At 44.8% G+C, this 23,516-nt stretch overlaps 2 non-coding genes across 2 annotated transcripts; one reads left to right on the top strand and one right to left on the bottom strand.

The window, feature by feature from the left end:
• The first annotated feature begins 7,128 nt into the window (after positions 1-7,128).
• TRNAL-UAA (transfer RNA leucine (anticodon UAA)) lies at positions 7,129-7,211 on the top strand. The gene has a single exon. It is a non-coding gene; the product is annotated as a tRNA-Leu (tRNA).
• A 227-nt stretch (positions 7,212-7,438) lies between these two features.
• On the bottom strand, positions 7,439-7,521 carry TRNAL-UAA (transfer RNA leucine (anticodon UAA)). Its single transcript has one exon. It is a non-coding gene; the product is annotated as a tRNA-Leu (tRNA).
• Positions 7,522-23,516: the final 15,995 nt, after the last annotated feature.

Genomic DNA, 23,516 nt, shown 5'->3' with positions numbered 1-23,516 from the left:
GACATCACTAGTGATGTCAGTGGGGCCTCCCCCAAACGGCAGGCATTCCCATAGGAATGCCTCCGTTTGGGCTGCCACCCCCGCGGCCCGCCTTCCAAACGGGGCGAGCTGTCAGTCAACATCGACAGCTCGCCCCCTTTGGAAAGAGACCTGCTACGACCAGCGCTGTCGGTCGTAGCGGGTCTCACGCATGCACACGAGGGAGCCGGCTCCCTCGTGCGCATGCGCACTGCACAAACATCGGGGCGGCCGTGCGGTCGTAGACCATACGGCCGCCTCTAAATAAGCTCCTTAGACTTAGTCCCAGACAAGCGAGGTGGTCACTGTTCTTCTCTCGCTTAGATTATAAATTATATTTCGTCCGGGAAACCTTAACAAAAAAGCTGATGCTCTTTCGAGATCTCTTTCTTCTTCAGATGACAGTGAAGATCACTCAGAGGACCTCATTCAGAGTCGGTCGAAGCGGCCGCACGGGAAAAGGGGCCGGATATGTAAATGATTCCCTCGCAAGTTGCATCCCTAAGTTCGGATCAGTAGATGGCCAACCAGGGGGAGGAAGCGGCCGGAATACAAAAAAATACGCCCCCTTCTCGTACGTATTACATGTCATCTCCGGGCATATAAGGATTAATCGAGACCATCGAGAACCATCGGAACTGGTCGTAGAGCTTAAGGTTGACTATACCCTCTCTTAAGCTCTACGATCATGTCAGTGTAAAAACCTCCCATGTCACATGTGCCATGACGCTAATTTGTTAATTATGCACTCCCATAAACCGTATGCACTCCCATAAAATGCCGTTCGCATAATTAGGCACGCCTGCGTCCGGATCTCCACTCCCCCATTTTCAAGCACCTTCCCCTGTTACCACCCACTAACGCCTCAATCTGTCACTCAAACTACCGACCTGGCTGTGTTCAAGGAGAGAGAAATTTCTGATCGTAGCGGCTAGTTTGCGCACGCGCATTGTGAACTTTACGCATGCGCAGTATAGCGAACATCGGTGGCATACAACCATGCGGCCGCTTCGACCGACTCTGAATGAGGTCCAGAGTCTCTAACCATTCTCCTTCCTACTATGTTCGTGCAAACCCAAATCGACACTCCACCGTCAGGGAAAATTTGTGTGGTTCCTGGACTCTGGAAACAACTTCTTACCTGGGCTCATGCTTCTCTGTTTTCTGGGCACTCAGGTGTCCTGAAGACTTTGAAGTTGTTACAACGTGCTCTTCTGTCCGTTACCCATTCCTACTAGACCATGGTCCCATGTCTCCATGGATTTTGTCACCCACCTGCCTCCCTCCCAAGGTTTCAACACGGTTTGGGTGGTAGTGGACCGCTTTATCAAAATGGCACATTTTATTCCATTACATGGTTTTCCCTCTGCTCCTCAATTGGCCAAAGTTTTTGTTTTCCGCTTGTACGGTTTACCATCTGAAATTGTGTCAGAGGAGTACATTTTGTGGCAAAATTTTGGCGAACCTTATGTTCCTTTTGTGGGATCAAGCTAAAATTTTCTTTTGCATACCACTCCCAGTCCAACGGACAACCGGATGGGTGAAGCAAAAGCTGGAAATCTTTATAAGGTTATTTGTATCTTCTTCTCAGGATGACTGGCTGAATCTACTACTGTGGGCGGAATTTGCCCATTAATTACGATACCACAGTTCTACTAATTCCACACCATTCTTCACAGTATTTGGTAGACATTCTAGGATGTTCCAGAGTCTACCTTCATTGGACGCTACAGAACTTCTTGAACCCTATTCTGAAATTTGGAAGAGATCATTCCTCCTTGAAGAATACCTCATGCAATTATAAAAAGTTTGCGGACCGGAAGCGTATGGCCATTCCCTTGTTAAGATTAGGTGACAAAGTCTGGTTATCCACAAAAAAACATCAGAATGAAGGTACCAAGCATGAAATTCGCCCCACGGTTCATTGGTCCTTATCAAATTTTGAAAGTGGTAAATCCAGTTGCTTATCAATTACACTTGCCTCCACATTTGAAATTACCAAAAACTTTTCATATCTCACTTCTTCGTCCCTTAATTCTTAATTGATTTCAATGATCTCCACCAAAAACTCCACAAGTTCACACTCAACGTGGGGTCGAGTTTGAGGTCAAATAAATTCTAGATTCTCACCTTCCTTTGGGAAGTATTTGATTGACTGGAAGGGCTATGGCACTGAAGAACACTCTTGGTTTAAAGCCTTAGATGTTTGTGCGCTGCAGCTCATTCGTTCCTTCCATAGAAAGTTTCCTAACAAGCCATTTCAGTGTCTGGAGTCCACCCTGAAAGAGGGGGGAACTGTCAGGATCGGTCGCTGCTTACCTCTGTGCCGGTGTCTCTATGCTCTGAGGAATGGGGATGTCAAGCCTAGGGTCCCGTATTGACTGAGTTTTCTCCACAGGGTGTGCTAGAATTCTCATGTGCACGTCCTGGTTCTATTAGCGTGGACATGGATGCCACCATGTTGGTTCATGTCATCTGACTAGTATCCTCCAATGGTAGCCTGCAGTTGGTCAGCTGCCTCATTCACCGATGATCAGCTACCTAAGGGTATTTAAGCCTAACTCCTGGAACAGGAAGTTGCCTGCGCAACTTCGCTTCTTTTGTGTTTACTCACTGAGACTGCATCCTTAGGCTCCACACTTCCTTAAGTGTTTACTACTAGTTGCAACCCTGAGAATTAGCACCTCTCTTCAGTGTCTGGATACTGCAGTAATAACACCTCTATTCAGCATCTGGATACTGCGAGTAATAACACCTCTATTCAGCATCTGGATACTTACCAGCTTTAACACCTCTACCCAGCATCTAGGATTCGCTGTCACCGCTATTTACATCTGAGGTTGTTCCAGTCACATCGCTACTTAGCACCTGGATAATCAATCACCTCCTGTCGTCTTGTAGCTGTACCAATGCTAGTCAGAGATTGTATTGCCAATACCTTTACCACCTGAGTCTGGCTCTCTAGTTACTCAGTACTGTTGTTGTCTTCTCGCTCCTACCAGATACCTACTCTAGGGACCGCGACCTGTTCACTCGGAGCCGCAAAAACCCATATCCCACTAGGAGGGGTCACTGGTGAACACCACTAAGTGGATTAGACTCTGAGCCCTGGAACTATCTTTTAACCATCTGGGAACAGCCTATGAGGAAGAATTATATTCAGCCAACCCGTCTGCTACCTCCTATTCACCCTAGCCCCCGGCTACTAAAGTCAAAACTAAGGACCATTTACCCCAGTGCCTGACAATCACCATGGATTTTGTTTTGGGTCTCATTGGCTTATTGTATAAGCATGAAAAACTGTTTAAGGGAATACCAATAAGAAGATTATTAAAATGAATTAATGTTGAAGATAATAAGTGCATGAATTTAAAATTTAGCAGCTTTTGGGAGATATGTGCATATTATTGTAAGTTTCTTAGTTTTATATAAAATTATTTGGATACAGATTGAATGCGAGGAGCGAAGGACAGTTCAAGGATGACATCTAGGTAGTGACCTTGAGAGGTAGGGTTTTGTTATGTTGTCAACATAAATAAATAAAGTTGTCAGGACAGTAACTACTGGTAGCTAGCAGAAGTACTATTAACTTGTTTTTGAAATGATTGAGTTTGAGGTGGTGAGATGACATCCAAGATGAAACAGCAGAAAATACTTTAGTAAGGCTGCCAACACAGATTGACTTCAGTATCATCTGCAAACAGAAGATACTAAAGTCCAAATTAGATAATTAGTTTTCCAAGAGAAGTAGTATAGATAGAGATAAACAGAGGAATCTAGTAGAACTCTAAATGAAGTGGAGAGGTGCTAGATCCAGAGAAGTAAACACTGAAAGAGCAAAATAAGTAGGATAAGGAACAAGATAGAACACTGGGCCTATGCGCTCGCAAGCGGGTTGATGGCCAGGCAGTGCGCACGCCACTGCGCGTGCCCCGGAGCGAGCGAGAAATAACTCGCTCCGGCGCTCGCTTCCAAAAGGGGCGGCTGTCGATGTTGATCGACAGCTCGCCCAGTTTGGTAGGCAGGTCCGGGGGGATGGCTGGCCAAACGGAGGCATCCACGAGTGATGTCAGTGGTGAGCTTCCGGCTCTATTAGAGCCGGAAACTCACTGGGGCTTGCGGCAGACGAGACCCTACCACAAGGGTCTCATCATGAGCCTGATGGTCGCGATGGTCGTGACCATCACCTGGCTGCTCACAAAAGCTGTGGGTGATCACCCACATCTTAACGAGTGGCTAGAAGGCCGCACTCTAAAAAAAAAAAACGCCCTTCAGACCTGCGAGCTGCCTTCAGCAGCGAGCGGGTCTGAATCAGGACCAATGTCCAGAAGACCTAGGGATTGTAGTGTTAGTGTGAGAACAAAGTGGTCATTAGAGTCAAATGAAGCAGGGGGATCCAGGAAATTACAATAATGCCCTTTAGATTTAGCAGTGATCAAATCATAGACCACCTTAGTAAGTGCAGTTCCTGTGGAAAGTTTGGAGCAAAAACTGGACTGAAGTGGGTCCAATAGTTTGTGTAAGGAAACAAAGTGTGTGAGGTGGATTTAGTCAAGTATCTCAAGGAGCGTAGTAGAGCACATGAACTGATCTTTCAGTAGGGAGAGAGATATTAGTTATGGCTTAGATGAGAACAGTAGAAAGGGCTCCACTGATTTGTGAGATTTAAGACGAGAGGTAGTAGAGTAGGAAGATAAGAAGAAAGTAGATGCTTCATCTTCATTTATGGGACCAAAAGAAGAGCAGGTGCCAGAGGGCTCAGGGAATTAATTTTAGGAGGTTAATGGCTGAGGAAGAGGATACCATTTCACGTTAGATTTTGGCAATCTTGTTCTCGATGTAGGAAGCAAGATATTGGGCACTGATGGTAGCCAGTGGATTTGGTGTAGGAGGGGTGAGATTTGTTTTTTATTAAAATGTATAGTGTTTTATAGTATGAATATCTTGCTTATTTTGCTTTGATCTTATTGAGCTGTCTTTTCATATTTGTCAACATTGTGTTGGCCTCATTTCGCTTTTCATTAAAGGTTTGGTTGTAGTTTAGCCAGACATTTCTAATTTATTTAAAAAATATATATTATTAAGTTTCCTTTGGCTACAAAAAACTTTTTTTTGAATTTGCTAGGCTTCCAGCGCCGGTCCTGTGCTGCACACCTGAGCCCGTTCCCTCCCCCTGAGCGCTTGCCCAATAGCGCCAGGAGGCGGGCTCTGGCTGTGCATAACACAAGCATCGCCGCCAGCGCTGGCGGCGATGCGTGTGTTAAGCAGCAGCCAATGAGAGTCAGATAGACTCTCATTGACTGCTGCAGCACCCACTGCAAGAGCCGGACTTCCGTCCGGCTCCTGCAGTGGGTAATGGAACAGACGTCATGACATCATGACGTCTCTCCCATTATGCTGAGCGCGCCAGCCCGGGAGGACTGGCGGGCGGCGGCGGGAGAGGTGTCGCGGTCCGGAGCAGCAGCGTGGATTCAGGTATGTTTTTATATATTTTTTTTTAAAAACCTGTCAGCACTACTGGGGGCACAATGGGGGAGGGGGGTGGCTACTACTGGGGGGACCTCTACTGGGGTGGGGGCACAACGGGGGGGTTGGCTACTACTGGGGGCACCATTATTGGGAGGACCTCTACTGGGGGAGGGCCTGTTACTGGGGGCACCATTATTGGGAGGACCTCTACTGGGGGGGGCTATTACTGGGGGCACCATTATTGGGAGGACCTCTACTGGGGGGGGCTAATACAGGGGGCACTTAATCGGGAGGGGGAACCTCAACTGGGAGCCACTACTTGGGGGGGGAACTACTACTGGGGGCATTATAAAAGGGACCTACTACTAGGGGCACTGCACTGGGGGGACCACACAACTGGGGGCAATAACAGGAAGGACCACTACAGGGACCACTGGATAGGGCGGGGTCACTACTGGGGGCCTGCATCAGGGGGACCACTACTGGGGGCACTGCATGGGAGGGGGGGACTACTGCTGGGGGCACTATATAAGGGGCTTACTGCTAGGGGCACTGCAGGGACCACTACAGGGGGCACTGGATAGGGGGGATCACTACTGGGTGCCTGCATAAGGCGGACCACTACTGGGAAAACTGCATGGGGGTGGACTACTGCTGGGGGCACTATATAAAGGGCACTGCATAGGGGGGGGACTACTACTGGGGGCACTATATAAAGGGCACTGCATAAGGGGATACCACTACTGGGTGCACTGCATTGTGGGGACTGCTACTGGGGGCACTGCATAAGGGGGAACACTACATAAGGCACTGCATTTGGGGGGACCACTACTGGGGGAACTGAGTAAGAGGAACTAATTGGGGGCTGTATAAGGGGGACCACTACTGGGGATACTGTATAAGGGGCACTACTATGGGCCTGCATAAGAGGGACCACAACTGCATACTGGGGGTACTGTATAAGGGGTACTACTGGGGTTAAGGTGCATATGGATAGGAATGTTCAGCGTGAAAATAAAAGGGGTGTGTCATGTTGACACGCCCCATTTTTAAGTGACCACGCCCATTTTTTTCAGCGTGCGCACAAATTGGTATGTTGGTGGGGGGGCATATCTGGATGTTGGCGTGGGGGCTCCCTTTTCAAATTTGCCCTAGGCTCCAAATACCCTAGTTACGCCACTGGCAACAATACATAAAATTATGCAGAAACTGCAGTTTCTGTATAATTTTATGTAAAAATCAGCTTCATACATAGGCCCCTTTGTCCTCCATTCACTGTATCTCCTTTTATAGAAAAGTAACCATAAAATAATGCATTACAAAATCACTTAATAATGGGCAGATATTAAACTTATTTATGATTTTACAGCTTTACTATGAGGTTGGCTCATTTATTTTTACATCAAAGTTTTCAGTTTATATTGTGTTTTCTGTTAAATATTTCATTACCACTATGAGGTTAATGAAAATGTACTTTTGTTTAACTACAAATGGAGTCTCTCCTGTATCGGGAAAAAAAACAGCAGCTGAAAAGGCTTCACTATAGTAATACAAGCTCATAACAAGTACTTAGTATAAGTGACACAACCACAGAAGTGTGCTGTAGGAAGTCACATGATCAGTGACACCCCGTGCAATCGTACCAGGATGGCCGAGTGGTTAAGGCGTTGGACTTAAGATCCAATGGACGTATGTCCGCGTGGGTTCGAACCCCACTTCTGGTAACAGTTTTACACGTGTCAATTATTGGAAAAAATATATATATTTCAACATGCTTCGGTGTCTCTTATCAAATAAATCAGATTGTCCGTACAAGTGTATAAGATTGCAGCATAGTCCTTTCATGTATTTTACTGACTACTATAAAAAATATGAATCGCTAGTGAATTAAAGGAGAGCGTTCATTTTTAAAGCACTTGCTAATTAATTATGTGGACGAAAAAAAATTATCTACCAGGAGTGGGGTTCGAACCCACGCGGACATATGTCCATTGGATCTTAAGTCCAACGCCTTAACCACTCGGCCATCCTGGTGAATACGGCGGTAGAGCGCGCACAGCTCTTACATCCAGTGTGTGCAGCGCCGCGGTGGGGGCTCTGCCAGCCGGGTCCCGAGAAACGCATCGCTGTGTCTGTATAGCATGGCTCTGGCAGCAATTATATGCTGTAACCGGAGATCAATCCGCGGCATTCCGCTCTCTCGTGTACCAGAGCCTCAGTCGTCTGGCTGCACACCATGGAGGCGGAGTAACCCGTTATCCCGCCTCACTAGCCGCACGGGACTGGGTATGAGCTTCTGACACTCCCGTACGTCACAAGCACCGGTTCTCCCGTTACTCTCCTGCTGCAGTCAGTGTGTGACTGTGTTTGTGCGCGGGTGGATGTTCCATGTCATGCTGGCAGCAGCGTGAGAGTCATGTAACATAACCAGGAGCTGTATATAGCCGCCAGGAAGTGAACGTTCGCATATTATACACAGATAGGTGTACATGGGAGTTATTATAAAAATACAATTGTCCAAAGGAAACATATATACTGTAGATTTTGGAAAAAAAAGCAAGTGAGGAAATCCTCCCTATAGCTCCTGTGGAGTTATTAGGTCACTGCGTACACACTAGATGATTTGTTAAATGATATTGGCGATAATGACACATCAGTACGACACTTTAGTTTAATCGTCTAGTGTGTACGCATGCATTCTCCCGCCGGTCGTTAACGATATCCCCAGTCGTCTGTACTTGTAGTACAATCTGGGGATATCTTAGCGATACCATGCTGCCGAATGCAACGCGGCCCCGCTTAACACCTCCTTGCCCCCCACGTCGTTGTTCGTTGTTGCCAGCATCGGCGAGTGTGTATGCACTTACCGATGCCGGCACCCCTGCCGGGTCCCGCCGTTGACGATATCGCTGGGTACACACATTGGCCCTCATTCAGAGGCGCTCACAAGAAGCGAGCGCTCATTCTGAATGGGATGTAGTCTGGAACCCGACGGTGTAAATGCCGACCGCCAGCTTCCAGACTGCTTTATCCCGACTAGGGACAAATGACATGTGTCTAAATGTAGACGCCTGTAATTTGCCCGACGTCTGGAGACGAGTGCCCAGCATCCCGATCAAGCGGATGCCGGGCGCCGCAGCAGACAGCTGCGGGGGGGGGGGTTAGGTTTAGGGCTCCCGGGGGGACTTAGGGTTAGGCAGCGGGGAAGGGGGGGTTAGGTTTAGGCACGGCGGAGGTTAGGGTTAGGCACCCCTAAGTAGGGTTATGGGGGTTAGGTTAGTTGATACTTACCTTTAGGTCGATCGGGATTTCCAGCGCTGTCGGGTAGCCACTGTCGGGAATTGAACCGCCAGCCATGCGCCCACCGGTAATACATATCACACCCTTCTGAATGAGGGCGGCCGCTTGTATTCTGAAGTGCGGCCTCCTGGTCGCTAGCTAAGCTGTGGGTTACCACCCACAGCTTTAGCGACCGACCAGGTTGATGGTCGCAATGGTCAAGACCATCGCGACCATCGGGGCTTGCGACGAAACCCTAAGTTTGGGTCTCGGCAACCACAAGCCCCAGGGAGCTTCCTGCTCTGATCAAGCAGGACGCTTCCTACTGACATCACTGCTGATGTCAGTGCAGCCGCCCACAAAACGGCAGGCGTTAAGGAACGCCTCCGTTTGTGAAACTACAGGTGCCTGGGGGCACCTGGAATGCATAGAGACATCCCAAGCCTAGAGCCAGCAACAGATTGGGGCAGCGTTATGGCGTGCGAGCCGCTGCCATCAGATCTCAGCTCTGATCGGGCAGCAGTCACAATCAGCTGCAGCGCATGCCCAGTCACAGCAGATCCTCCCTCCCATGAGCCTTTGCAGAGCTCGTGTCACTTCTCTAGTCCTCATGGCTCTGCGTCCAGAAGGCTTCACTCCACACACCAAGAGCCTGGTTATACCAGGGTTGCCGACATTCTGGCTGCCCCTTTCCGGTAGGGAGCAGCTAGATCGGCATAGCAGGGGGCGTGGCTGGCACAAGGGGGCGGGACCGGACATATTACCCAACATTTGTGGGTGGAATGGGGTCGTGGCCATGCAATTGCGTTTGGCCCCACTACACAATGCCGAGATTACGGCATTGTGACGCAGGGGGCGTGGTCAATATGACGATTTCTCTTGTTACCGCGGCGGGGGGGGATCGGAGGGATCGCTGCCGCCGGGGTGCTTGCCTGCCTTTCCGGGGGGCCAGGAGCGGCACCCGATTTTCGGGAGGCTCCTGGCCGCATTGGGAGGGTAGGCAAGTATGTCCTGTGATGAGTCTTAAGTCAGCTGTACTGTGAATGAGGAGTGCTGTGAGGGGAGAGCCTGGTGTGTTGCGCTGTGAGGGGAGAATATGTCCTATAGAAATCTCCTGAGGTGGGGATATAAGGACCTTTCCCCTAAAACATGTCCCTTGTTTCCTTAATTATAGTGGAGAGACTGGAGTGCTGTGCTGAGAGTGGTGCTGTGCTTTGAGGCGGGCAGTATGTGGTGATGTGCGGTGGGCAGTGAAGGTGGCAGTAAGTGGTTCTGTAAGAAGGGTCAGGGGTGCTGTGAGGTGGGCAATAACTGGGTCAGTGTATGTGTAAAGAGTCCCATACTGGAGGGGGACATCAGCCAGAATCTTGCCTAGGGCATCAAATTGGTCAGGGCCAGCTCTGTCGTTTAGTATGTACCTAGCTATAATATGACAGCAATTCCCCGTTCTGTTGGGATCGGAGAAATCTAACATGTTCAACAATCTCGATTCCCTAATTCCGACCCGAAAATGGTGGGAATCGGTGTCAGGATTTTTAACATGTTGAATTTCCACGATCATCCATATCCGCGGATCAGCATTTTTGACCACCGATCATCTGATTGGTGTAGGCAGAATGAGGAATCTGGCCGTAGATGTATTAGCCCTTCAAATGGTTGTCAGTATGTGTAAAGGGGCCCATACATTTGGCTTGTATCAGGGTAATTCCTCGTTCTACCGAAGTCGGGTGATCGAAGAATTCCAACATGTTGGACAATCTTGAAAATGGTCGGAATTGGCAAGTCTTGAATTTTTATTATGTTGAATTTGTGATTACTGATGTCCGCGGATCAGCGTTTTAGATCGCAGAATGTGGAATTGTCCCAATACTAGTTAGATGTATGGGCCCCATTAGTTATTGAATCTTGATCATCCAGTGGAATTATCTTCCCACCCTTATGTCCATAGATCCCAATTGTAGCATTTATTCCGCCTCTCAGTATCCATAAGTCCCCACTAGTATTACCGCACCAAACCAGTGCCAATAGAACCCTCTGTGGCATTGTCCCCCACTGTTAATAGATTCCCCAGTGGCATTACCCCTCCCCAGCCCAGTGTCCATAGATCCTAATTGAAGTATACCCCGGTAGCAATAATTAAACCAGTGGCATACCCCTCCCACAGTGGCTATAGATCCCCCAGTGACACTTACTCATGCAGAGTGCAGCAGGGCAGGTTTCAGGGGAGATTGATCATCAATCCCCAAGCTAATCTATACAGTCGGGAGTGCAGAGATATTAATAGTACTCTGTTTGCACTTGAAGTTGAGTTATGTAGTTGGGGCATGGGCTACAGAATGCTGATCACACAATTCTGGGATGCAAAATGGCATGTGATGTCAGAGGTCAAAGACCACTACATCACAGCCGCTGTGGAGAGGACGAGTGGGAGGCATAGCGGCATTAAGAAAACAATTCTGCACATTCCTGTTTAAAATGCTGAAGGATGGAGTCACATCCCATGCGACTACGCTACTTAAATGGGTAATATAATATTTAGCTATCCCGATATGTAATGAAAGGACTAAACTTCTTCAGAAGAATGGTCCTTCCTTATACTATAATAGGCTGTTCAGCACAACTGTAATTATCTAGTCTGTAATTGCAGGAATAATAAACCACTTGCTCTCAGGTGTTCAGTGCATCACAAGGCATGCTAGATTAGCTCCAAATGAAATTCCACAGACTCAGATACATAAGATCCACAACTGATCAACAGTATGTATACCATCGTCTTCTAGGAGAAGTGTGATCTCGCCGTGTAGTGTTTGTTCTGCTAGGTGATATGGTCTTAATTCATCTGTAAAATGTTATGAATGTGGCTACCTCTTCATTTTTCATACAAGTTCCATATACCTCTGTGGCGATGAGGAAGGAGCCCCCTTTAAATCCTGCTGCATGTCTCACAACACGTTTCATCTTGTAGTAAACCAAACTTTTTTCAAAGCCGATTCATTTAACCAGTAATTGTGTGAACTACTTTTTTAAAATACATGCTGTTGATATTTTTTAAATGCCAAATAGTTTTGTTTGTATTTAATGTAAAAATTGTATTACATTATTATATTATTTTGTATAAAAACAAAGCCAGTCCTAATTGAAGTTTTAGAATTTTGTGCACTGTTTGGCATAGGTCTATTGTGGTAAATTAAGGTACCTGATAAATACACTAAAAAGTAAGTTTAATACAAAGTAAATTGTGCTAGAACGAAGGGGTGAATGTCATGCTTTCTTCTGGATGCTTCAAAATACAGTTGCTTTTGTGTGGTGTGCCGGTTAAAGATAATAAAGATTAGAATGTTCTGACAAAACTACTAATTTTGCTGCCAAGGGGGGAAAAAATGTATATCATTTAGAAACATAGTTATCTAAAATAGTTACAGCATCACTGCATCCTTTAGATAAATATTCTATAGGCATGAGCTTTATAACACAGTAGCGATAACACTATAAAAGATAGACAAAATGTATAGCTAATATACAATATTTGAATATGGCTTAATTCAAGAATGTGTACAGCTCACCCTTTAATTTATAAACTTATGGTGCATACAGACGGTCATATTTGTCAGTTCATCGATAACTATGAACAACTGAACGATTTTTACAATGATTTGAACGATTTCTGACAGTATTAAAATGAATGAAATCGTCCAAATCTGTCTGCAAACACAGTCAATGTCAGATATCGTTATCTGACATGCGGGCACGTGCATCGTTGGTCGATGCGCGCCCTACGTATCAAAGATATGAACGATTTTTTCAATCGTTATCGTTCATATCTGATAAGAAATCTGACCGTGTGTATGCACCATTAAAAGGATTGTCCACATTCCATTGACTATTTTTTGTGCTTCGATTCCATCTGTGCCTTTCAGTAATTTCTTTATATCATCAGTTATTTCCATTGCCCTATAATACAGTTGTATCCAAAGCACTGTGGAGCTCATTCAGACATGCGTACGCTCGCTCCCAGCGTATGCAAATTCGGCTAAGTGACGGCATGACAGGCGATTGCACGGCAAGGCATAAGCACGCCAACTATGTCTTGCCGTGCGATCACTTTGTGTATGTAGACGCACACCAGCCTGTCTTAAGATGCCCACTAGCGCATGTCATCTTCAGGAAGTGTATGCAAGCATCGGTACATCGGGTACCATCAGAAGCAAACGCAGCGCTTGAGGTTGACTACAGTCTGCCGCAAGCACTTCAGTGTGAAATACAACCAAGTGACATGTACTATGACGCTGCCTGTTAATTATGCACGTCTCTGAAATGCCGTTGAGAAGCGCAGGCACGACTGCGTTCTCACCTCCACACCACCGTTTCTAGTGGCCAGCCCGTCACCACCCACAAACGGCTTCTCCTGTCACTCACTCTGCTGGGCTGTCTATGTGCAGCGAGCGACAGCTTCCCAATCTCTCACCCTGGTTCACGCACGTGCATTGTGATGCATACGCATGAGCAGAAAGTGACTATCGGCCAGCTACGAGCGTTCGCATCATAGCGAGCGGGTCTGCATCAGCTCCTGTGTGCAGTGCTGCTGTATGTCTGCAGTCACAATCATTCCAACTCCCACAATGTCTGACACGTGTCAGTCAATATCTAAAGGGCCCCACACACGCGGCCGATCCGACGGATTGGAACGATATCGCCGCTGTATCGTTCCGTGTGTGGGTATGATATCGGCCAGTGCGTGCTCCCGTGAGATTGTTCATCACTCCTCCAGATCTTTCATACTGCACAAGAGATCTGGAGAAGCAATGTACGATCCCATGCAGCGCTATGCGAGGGCGGGTGCCGTTCGGACAGCGGATCGCTCAGTGTGTGGGGACCACCCGATATGTCAGCCGTCGCATTGCCGGCTACACATCGTTCCATGTGTAGCCGGCTTAAGTTGAGTTGAGGCAGACAGTGTGAGACAGACACTGGGGAAAAACTTGGTCAGAGGGCCTTATACAGAGATGGACGCTAATGCCACCACTGCTACGAATTTGTATGCAGCAGCTGCGCGCAAATGTCGCAGCTACCGATATTTGTATTGAGACAACCACCTGCTATATGCAAAGACACAGCATCAGGCGCAGATTAGAATGGCTGCCGGAACTGAGGCACTGGAGTCATTTTTCTGTGTACGGCTTTGCAGTTGCAGGCTGAGACATGCCCTGAAAACGGTCACAATGTGCCTGCGTTTGAGTGACTACCCCCCCCATTGCCACCCACAAAAGGTCCCAGCCTGTTAATTACTTTGTGAATACATGCTTACTGTGAGCAACGGTAATGAAACTGGACTCAGACACATATGCAAATAACAATAATCGCTCAACTGTGTAAGCATCGGCATTGCGTCCATCTCTGAATCAGGCCCAGAGTCAGACTGCGGTGCAATTAAGTTGCCCTGGGACCCCTACCAACCTTAATACAGCCGTGCTGTTGCAGTACACTAGGCTAACTTTCTTTTTACTCTGTCAGCGATTATTCAAAATTGGAGTTACTTATTTAAAAGGTGGTGAGAGGCTTGTGTCCACAGCTGTAGGAGGGTAGCCACAGCCACACCAGGTTCCTTCACCAGCACCTGGAACCACTCGTGTTTTGCAGGCAAGGTGTAGATACTGCTTCACCTCTTTGATAGTTGCTCTGGCTGAATTATTCCTGACAGCTTGTACCACTTATACATCGCAATGCCCGGTTGCACCTGGGATTTTGTTAATGCGTTCATCCCGGCTGAGACCCCTTTCAGACTGGCGGCCCAACCCAGCTTATTGCCGGGTCGATGACATCACCACCATCACATTGAGCCAGCGCTTGGAAATGAGATCATCTCCAAGTGCCGGCTCTTCCTATGCTGTGAATGGGCCCCATGTTGCAGTTTACACTGCATCATGAGCCAGGTTGAACCAGTGTTCAACCCTGCTCGTTACCAGGGTTGAAATGCCGGGTCGCTCACCCTGGCTTATTTCAACCAGGCCCTTTCACACTGCACAGTACCCCGGGTTGCTGCGCGTTCACGTGTAATAACCCGGGTTATTGCAGCAAGTGTGAAAGGGGTATAACTATGATCAGAACTACTGGGTACCTGGCACTCAGGGGATATGTAGTCAGGATCCCAACGGTCACAATACCAGCAGCTGAATCCTGATGGGTCAAAATCCAGGCGAATTCCGACGGTGAGTATTAGGATTAGGCACTAGAGGGAGGGTTAGGCTGCCAAAGGGGATGGTTAGGGTAAGGATTAGAATAAGCTAATAATCAGCAAATTTTTGTTAAAATTAGCACCTAAATTGAATGTTATTACATAACACTTGCAAATGTAACACAGAACACCACAGCAGGTTAAAACATTCCTGATAAAATAATCTCTACGTTTTAAATTAATTTAAAAAAACATGAAACCAATGGGAAGTAGCATATAGAAAAGCTCTTTTTATGAAGGGGTATTTTTTAAAGAGGTAATGGAATTCCCCATATACTTCTAATATCTTCTTTTCCTGTAAGGGATTTATTCTAATATATTTATTACAATGGTAAAAAATATTGGTGAATACAGATTAAAATAATAAATTACTTTATGTGATCTGAAACCTCACTCATGCAGATATATGATGTGTGGTTTGATTGTACAATTTCCAGGAGCTCCTGAACAGCCTGGCATAATTGTAACATTCTAGGTATACTTCCAAAATTCAATGAATATGAGGGTGAAGTGCGCCTTTGCTTAGACACCAAGGGGTGAACCCAATTCCTCCAGCATTTTGCCCACTCTATCCAGCGATTCCTATTCATCCTTTGCCATATTACAAGTTGTGTTTTAAGTTCTTCACACCACTGGTACTTTCTGTTTAAACAGTCTACAAATTTAAACTTTGTATGTTTTCCTAATTTACTATATTGCCTGTGCAGTATGTGGGGGAATATAGTAGTATGTTAACACATTTTCACAATCACAGAATTGAGTACAGTGAATAGTTTTCCAGATGACCTATCCACCCATATGCCATAACATTTAAACCACTGACAGGTGAAGTGAATAACATTGATAAACTTATTACAATGGCGCCTGTCAAGGTGTCACCAGCAAGTGAACAGTCAGTTCTTAAATTTGATGTTTTGGAAGCAGGAAAAATGGGCTAGCGTTAGGATCTGACCGACTTTGACATTGGCAAAATTGTGATGGGTAGACACCTGGGTCAGAGCATCTCCAAAATGGCAGGTCTTGTGGGGTGTGCCCGGTATGCAGTGGCTAGTACCTACCCAAGGTGGTCCAAGAAAGACAACAGTTGACGAACCAGCAACAAGATCATGATTGCCACAAGTGCATAGCAGCTGGTTGTGCAACTGCAGACTGGTCAGAGTGCCCACACTGACCTCTATCCACAGCTAGAAGCGCCTACAATGGGTACATGAACATTAGAACTGGACCATGGAGCAATGGAAGATGGTGCCCTGGTTTGATGAATCAGGTTTTATTTTACATTATGTGGACGGCTGGGTGTCTGTGCGTTGTTTACCTGGGGAAAAGATGGCATCAGGGTACACTATGGTAAGAAGGCAAGCAGGTGTGATGCTCTGGGCAATGTTCTGCTAGGAAACCTTGGTCCTTACATTCATGTATATGTTGTTACTTTGACACATACCACCTACCTAAAACTTCATGGCAACTGTATTCCCTGATGGCAGTGGCCTTGTTCAGGAGGATAATGCACCTTGCCACATAGCAAAAATAGTTCAGGAATGGTTTGAGGAACATGCCAAAGAGTTAAAAATGTTAACTTGATATCAACATTTGTGGGATGTGCTGGTTTAACAGGTCCGAGCCATGGAGGCCCCACCTAGCAACTTACAGAACTGAAAGGATCTGCTGCTAACTTCTTCTTGCGAGATACCAAATTGTACCTTCAGAGATCTTGTGGTGTCCATGCCTCAATGTGTAAGAGCTGTTTTAGTGGCAAGAGGGGGTTTTAATATTATGGCTAATGGGTGTATGTAGTGTGCCTTTTACAGGTTTTCCTAGGTCAGATATTATGGTTAATGATTGGAAACATTACAATAGCTTTTTTTGTCCTCTAGTGGAAGTGCAGGGAGCCTTCAAACCTGCTGATCTGTTTCCAAAGATATTATACATTAGTGGTGGTGGTGTGTAGGCATATACACATAAAAAGTTATCTGTGCAGCTTCTGGACCAACAGGTTTTTGTTTAGTAGCTTTGTTCTCGTTAGTCTTACATGCAACAAGTTAACACAGGAAGCTAGAAGCTTAAGGGTGTGTGGCCTTTACATTCATTAGAGGCCAAACCCTATATTCATTCGGGTTTACAAGTTTGTATTTGTGCAGAAAAGAACTGGGGGTAAAGTTATGCGGAGCAAAACTATAGTGAGCATAACACATATGCAAAACATAAAAATGCTGTAGCAAAAAGAATGTGTCATATGCCCCCTCCACTACTCCTCCCTTGTCACCTATGCTCCACCACTACTCTCCCCTTGCCACGTATGCCATAAGCAAACCCCCTACCTGTTGTAGTGACCATTAGTGGGCTACTTTGGTGTTCTTAATAGCTGACAAAATATACTGCTCCATGTGGGAAGGTGGTGTGTACCAAAGCATTGATGATATCCATACTGATCTGCACAAACTGCACACCTCAAAGAGAAGCCGCATTAGCTGCACTCTTATCCCTCCTCCACAAGGCAACACAGCAGTTTAAGAGCTGTTGGCAGGGATGTGTGGTGGGAAAGTAGCATGTAGTTTTCCTACATCCCATCTCTACTGACAGGTGGCCATTTTCCCGGTGACTCATGCATGCACAGTATAGATGTCCCCGGGAATCAGATGCGGGCACCATTTTCCCAGAGCCCTACACATGTGCAGTAGATTCTAGCACCAGGCTGCACTGGCTGCGACCAATGGTTACTCACCCGATAGTCACGCAGTTGATCCAATGGCTGCATCACCCGATGCAGCAGCGGATTAGAGAAGCCGGCAGAGGCGTCTCTTTACTTAAAATATGCAAAAGCCACAGGAGTTGTCTTATCACAGTAGACAGTGACTGCGCTATTCCTTAAATCTCTGAATTCGGCCCTAAGTTAGTAATACTCACATTTAGTAAACAAGCACTGTCATTAAATTACATTAGCTCTCATATTAAAAACAGAGAACCCAAATTGCATTATTAGCCACCTACTACAGAGCTTCCCAAACTCGGTCCACAAGGCACCCTAACAGTACAGAATTTCAGGAGATCCATGCTTGACCACAGGTGACTAAATTAGTGCCACAGTCAATTTGATTTAACCACCTGTGCTCATCCATGGATATCTCTAAAACCTGAAGTATTTGGGAACCTCTGCACTACAATATATTACTAACCATCAATTCAACAATATATGATTATACCCTTTAATAAAGATTTCAAAATGCTGCTACATTACATGAATAGCCCTAACATTACAACAATAGCCCCAACTGCAGGCACAATACTTGTGTCTGCCAATGGCTCCGCCCCATCTTTCTGTCCACTCTACTCCACCTGACCCCTCTCTGTCTGCTCCTCCACCCCCCACTCTATGCAGCTCCACCGTGCTGTTAGGTTTTGCTTTGCTTGCACCTGTCCCGCTTCCCACTCTACCACCCTATATGTACCCTTCTCTAACACCCCCCCATACTTCTCTCCCAGCAGTTACTCCTTTGTTGCTAGGGTCTGTCCTGTTTTACTCTCAGTGGGAGCCGTTCGACAGATAGCGCTTACCCCGGCTCCCACTGCGCATGCTTGTTTTTAGATGGAACAGATTTTAGCAAATTATTATATAGATATTGGAACCTCTATATAAAATGAGACACCATAGTCAGTGTAAAGGGAGGGAGTGTAGTGGGGTTGTGCAACAGCGATGGTTTGACCATGTACTAGCTGCCTTCGTGCTTGTTTTTTACATGCACAGTGCATACAGCCCAGAGTGGCTCCTGTGTCCCCTCAAAAGCATCACGTGAAACATCATGGCCGTGACTCTGATGAGTGTACTCGAGAGCCGTTCTGCACTGTGCATGCAGAACTCAGAGCTGAAGCAATCAAGTGTAGATAGCCATGCCATGGGAGGGGATTACTCAGGGTGATGTGACAGTGCAACAGAGGGCACTGTGTGACATACGGGGTAGACAGGTGGGCCCTCACAAGCCTAAATCCAGCCTTGCAATGTACAGCCTAGTGTATGTTAGAATGAGGCTGTGCTGTGCTCAGGTAGCATATGGCAGTCAGGACTGTGATGGACTTTAGGTTATTGTTCTAAGCAGTAGCAAGTGTACGGTGAGCAGAGACTAATGGTCATGATGCACAGGTAATATAAAGGTGTAATGGGGACTCCTGTGCTGGACATAGGGCTGAATGTTAGGCATGGGATTAGGTTGGCCGTCAAGCTGGACACAGTGTTGAATGTGATGGGTATGAATATTCATTCCATGCATGCTAAATATATTGTTTTGCTTTACCACGTGCCATGCAGTTTCTCCATATTTTGCATAATATTTATTGTACAATACTACATACTTTGTCATCTGTTTTTACACCATGTAAGTCCAAAAGGTTGTGTGCTCACCCGCTTTGCCATAGCTGAGAAGTTGAATAGACCTTACCTGGAAATTGTCAGCCTCTGTCCATATTTCCCAAATGCATCCATACAAAATAGACAGAAATGTTTTTTGCTCATTAGAATAATTTGGACATTTCCATTTTTTATAAAGAGTCTGTATTTTAATTACTTATTTCTATTAAACTGACAGTTATTCTATATCTTAGGAGGCGATTCAATTTAGCAGGAATAGAATAACGCTTGGAGGGAGATCCCAGAGCTGTTCAATTCACCGCAATGTTTACTCCGACGGGAAGCAGTTAAGGCGGAGAATGGCGGTACTTCAGTCTGAGAATGCCAGTTCTCGCGTCAAAACACCCAGGTTAAGTCACGAAAACCAGCATTCTCCGACTAAAGTTCCGGCCGCAAGGCTGTTATCGCCACGCTAAACTCGGGAGACAGCCTCACGACCGGCACTTTAATGATTTCTTCTCGCACCCTCCTGAGAGTGTGAGGAAAAATCCGTCCAGTCGGACTAAACACCGCGCTGAATTAAATAGCTGTGGGAGCACCATCCAGACACTATTCAATTCCCGCTGAATTGAATCACCCTCCTACTGTTTTACTTCAAAAGCTATACAGTGACCACAGGCAAATATTGTGATTGGAAATACACCCCAACCAGCATTTTACAATTATTTTTAAACTGTAATTAATTCAGAAAATGTAGCACTCATAAATTAATTAGTTCAGAACAGACAATTGTAATAGTAAATGAAGTGGTGAGATCAGTATCAGAATATTTTGTACGGAAGGTATCGTGCATCTTGGTACCATTAAAAGGAGTCGCATAATTAGGTATTGATAACCCTTTGGACTTTAATTTTTCTAAAATTGACACTAAGTAATTGTGATGATTTTTACGGTGAATATTGTACCATACACTTCTTTATACATTATTTTTATATATTTAAGTTATCCTATCATACATATACAATTTTCACATTTGAATTGCGCTTACCTTACTAGACTTTGTGCTGCCAAATCCATCAAACATAGGTCACAGATATGGACATGGAGTACATACAGTATACTTGCTCAGAGGCAGCTGATAACTGACTGTTGAATGCCAGGCACAAAGCTCTGTGACATCACAAAATGCAGTTATGACTTAACTTAGTCACATGATCAGTATCGTTAAAACTGGTATAAGAAATCTGACCGCATGTAACCTTGATGGAAGGGGATATTAATCCCAAATTCCAAAGATTTACTGATGTTAAGCAAAATAATGGCTTTTCTGGGTACATGTAGTAGATCCCCCGAAATATTTTTTTTTTATTTGGGAATACATTTTCAAGTCACCCAGCGTTAAGCAAATAGTACTGGGGACACTAATGTAACACAATGAGCCAAATGTAATAGGATAAGTGTTTAGAAAATGTGCAGTAAACTCTCACACTATTACATTGGTCCACTTGTATCTTCAAATTGGGAAAACATCTGGATGAGAACAATGGGCTTGATTCAATTCTGCGTGGTGTGAATAGTGGGGATGCGAGCAGAAATCCGACAAAAGTCCTGGCATGAGGCTGTTTTCTGCCCTTAGCGCTGGGAAAACAGCATCGCGCCAGGAAGTTAGGTCGGGGAATGCCCGTTCTCGTGCCTAAAAATCCTGTTTAAGGCGCGAGAACGAGCCTTCCCCAACCTAACATCGCGATGGATTGAATAGCTCCGGGAGCTATCTCCTGGCGATATTTACATCGCACTCAATTGAATCGAGCCCTTAAATTGTTAGTTTTTTTTGAGTCTGAAAAACATGAGAGTTTGCATTTTCTAAAATTCTCACCCCATTACATTTGGCCCAATAAATCAGTTTGATATTTGCATCACGATCAGCTTTGAGTTTCTGAAAATGTTGACAATCTTGGCTTCAGATATAAAGTGGCAATAATAATAAAAAAAAGGGTTGATTTTGTCTTTTGTCTGCCTGTTAATCTACACAGAACTCACAACATATTAAATTACTTTTCTGCTTAAAACGGAGAAATACGATCTGGCTGCACTTTATCATATATGTTAAAAACAGACATTCCTTGGTTACATCAGCAATAGTGTTTTAAGCAGGCGGAAGACCTATTCCAACTATCAAGTAATTCCAGTACTAAACATACTGAATAAAATGATGCTAGATACATACTACTGAGCTTAAGAGTTGCTGACACTTTAAAATGTATTAAGGTATGGGATATTTAGTGTTCCCGCTACGCTGTTTTAGTGGGGTGCCGTGCCCTGCCAGATTTTAAAAGGGCAAAATGTCCCTACCCTTTTAGTGGCTCCCCGCTAAAACAGCCTGCCTTGAACCTTCCTCACCTGCGGCCCGTAGTGTCCTGCGGGTGGGAAAAGCTGCGGTGAACGGTCACCGCCGGGTGAATAGACGCGCATCTAATCACCATGTGGAGAGAACTTGGGGGAAGCCCAGTACCTCCGTAAGTGCTAGGCACGCCCCAGTGTGACAAATTGGAGGCATGTTACAAAGGCATGCCCCCTCCCCAGACAGCCACACTCCCTTTTCGTGAGTGCACACACAGAAGCGCCCTGCCCTTCCCGTATCCAAGCGGGAACACTAGATACTAATAAGAGTCCAGAAAAGAAAGAAAAAAAAAAAAAAAAGAAGAGTCCTGCTATTCGGTGCACTCGTACACTTTTTATTCCACAAATTGTTATATTAATCTATATATATTAAAACATATAATCTTTATTGGTTACTTCATAAAATATATTGTAGGGGTACCACTGGCGAAATATAAATAAAATCAATAACGCAATTCTTACAACTAAAGAAATAAACAAAAACAAATTGTGAATATCAAAAATTAAATGAAATTAAAAGATTTTCCAAATACTGCTGCCTTTGTAATGATAGATTATTAGTAATCTCTCAAATGATAGGGAAATACACTGTTTATGCCAATCTTTATCCTTTTGGTGGTACAAGTCATAAACAGCATTTATTTTAAATGATGTTCAGATCTTAATACATATATATTTCACTGTAAGCGACAGTTGTACCCATAGGGTCCTATATTCGTAGACAATCAGTGTTATTCATTTCTAGCAACTAATTCTCCCGTATAATATTAGTCTACTAATGTAGCAGGAGATTGTAGCGGAATGATAGTTATATTGTTCCAATTTTAGTTGTCTGTATCCATATCTTAGTATTTTTACACTGCTGTCAAAAAGGTTACCATTTATTCAGCTAGTTATTAACCAGTATACTGTACAACTCCTGATATCTTCCGCTTTCACAATTTATCGGGGAAAATAAAATAGAGAAAAATAATAATAAAGTAAGGTTCTGGTCGGCTTAATGCTGCACGTGTTATGAATACAGACAACTAAAATTGCAACAATATAACTATCATTCTGCTACAACCTCAATTAATAACACCGATTGTCTACGAATATAGCACCCTATGGGTACAACTGTTGCTTACAGTGAAATATATATGTATTAAGAACTGAACATCATTTAAAATAAACACTGTTTATGACTTGCACCACCAAAAGGATAAAAATTGCCATAAATAGGGAAATACACTATCATTTGAGAGATTACTAATAATCTATTACAAATGCAGCGGTATTTGGAAAATATGTTTTAATTTCACTTAAGTTAATTTTTTATATCATTCACAATTTATGTTTTTGTTTATTTCTTTAGTTGTAAGAATTGAGTTATTGATTTTATTTATATTTCGCCAGTGGTACCCCTACAATAGATTACTTTAACAATTTGTGGAATAAAAAGTGTATAAGAGTGCACCGAATAGCAGGACTCTCTTGTTTTTTCTTTTCTGTACATGTGATATGTAGAGCTATTGGTAACACCATCCAAGAAAATATATATATTACTTGAATACAAATAATAAGAGGAAGAATTGTCCTCTTAAATACTTGGAATTGAGATAAACAAATTAAGATTATTTAATATATGATTGAGTTTACACTACATTCCACACTCTCTGGTGCGGGATCAGACTCTGTTTCAAAACTAATAAGAGTCCAACTACAACTTTGCCATATGCATGGATGAGATATTGGGAGATCGAAATTACATAATTACAAAGAAATTATGACATTGCCTCA

Source organism: Taudactylus pleione, unplaced genomic scaffold, assembly GCF_031769625.1.
Source record: "Taudactylus pleione unplaced genomic scaffold, aTauple2 ptg000154l, whole genome shotgun sequence".
Lineage (NCBI taxonomy): Eukaryota > Metazoa > Chordata > Amphibia > Anura > Myobatrachidae > Taudactylus > Taudactylus pleione.
The sequence above is the reverse complement of the archived record's forward strand: the minus strand, read 5'-3'. Positions and strand labels throughout refer to the sequence as shown.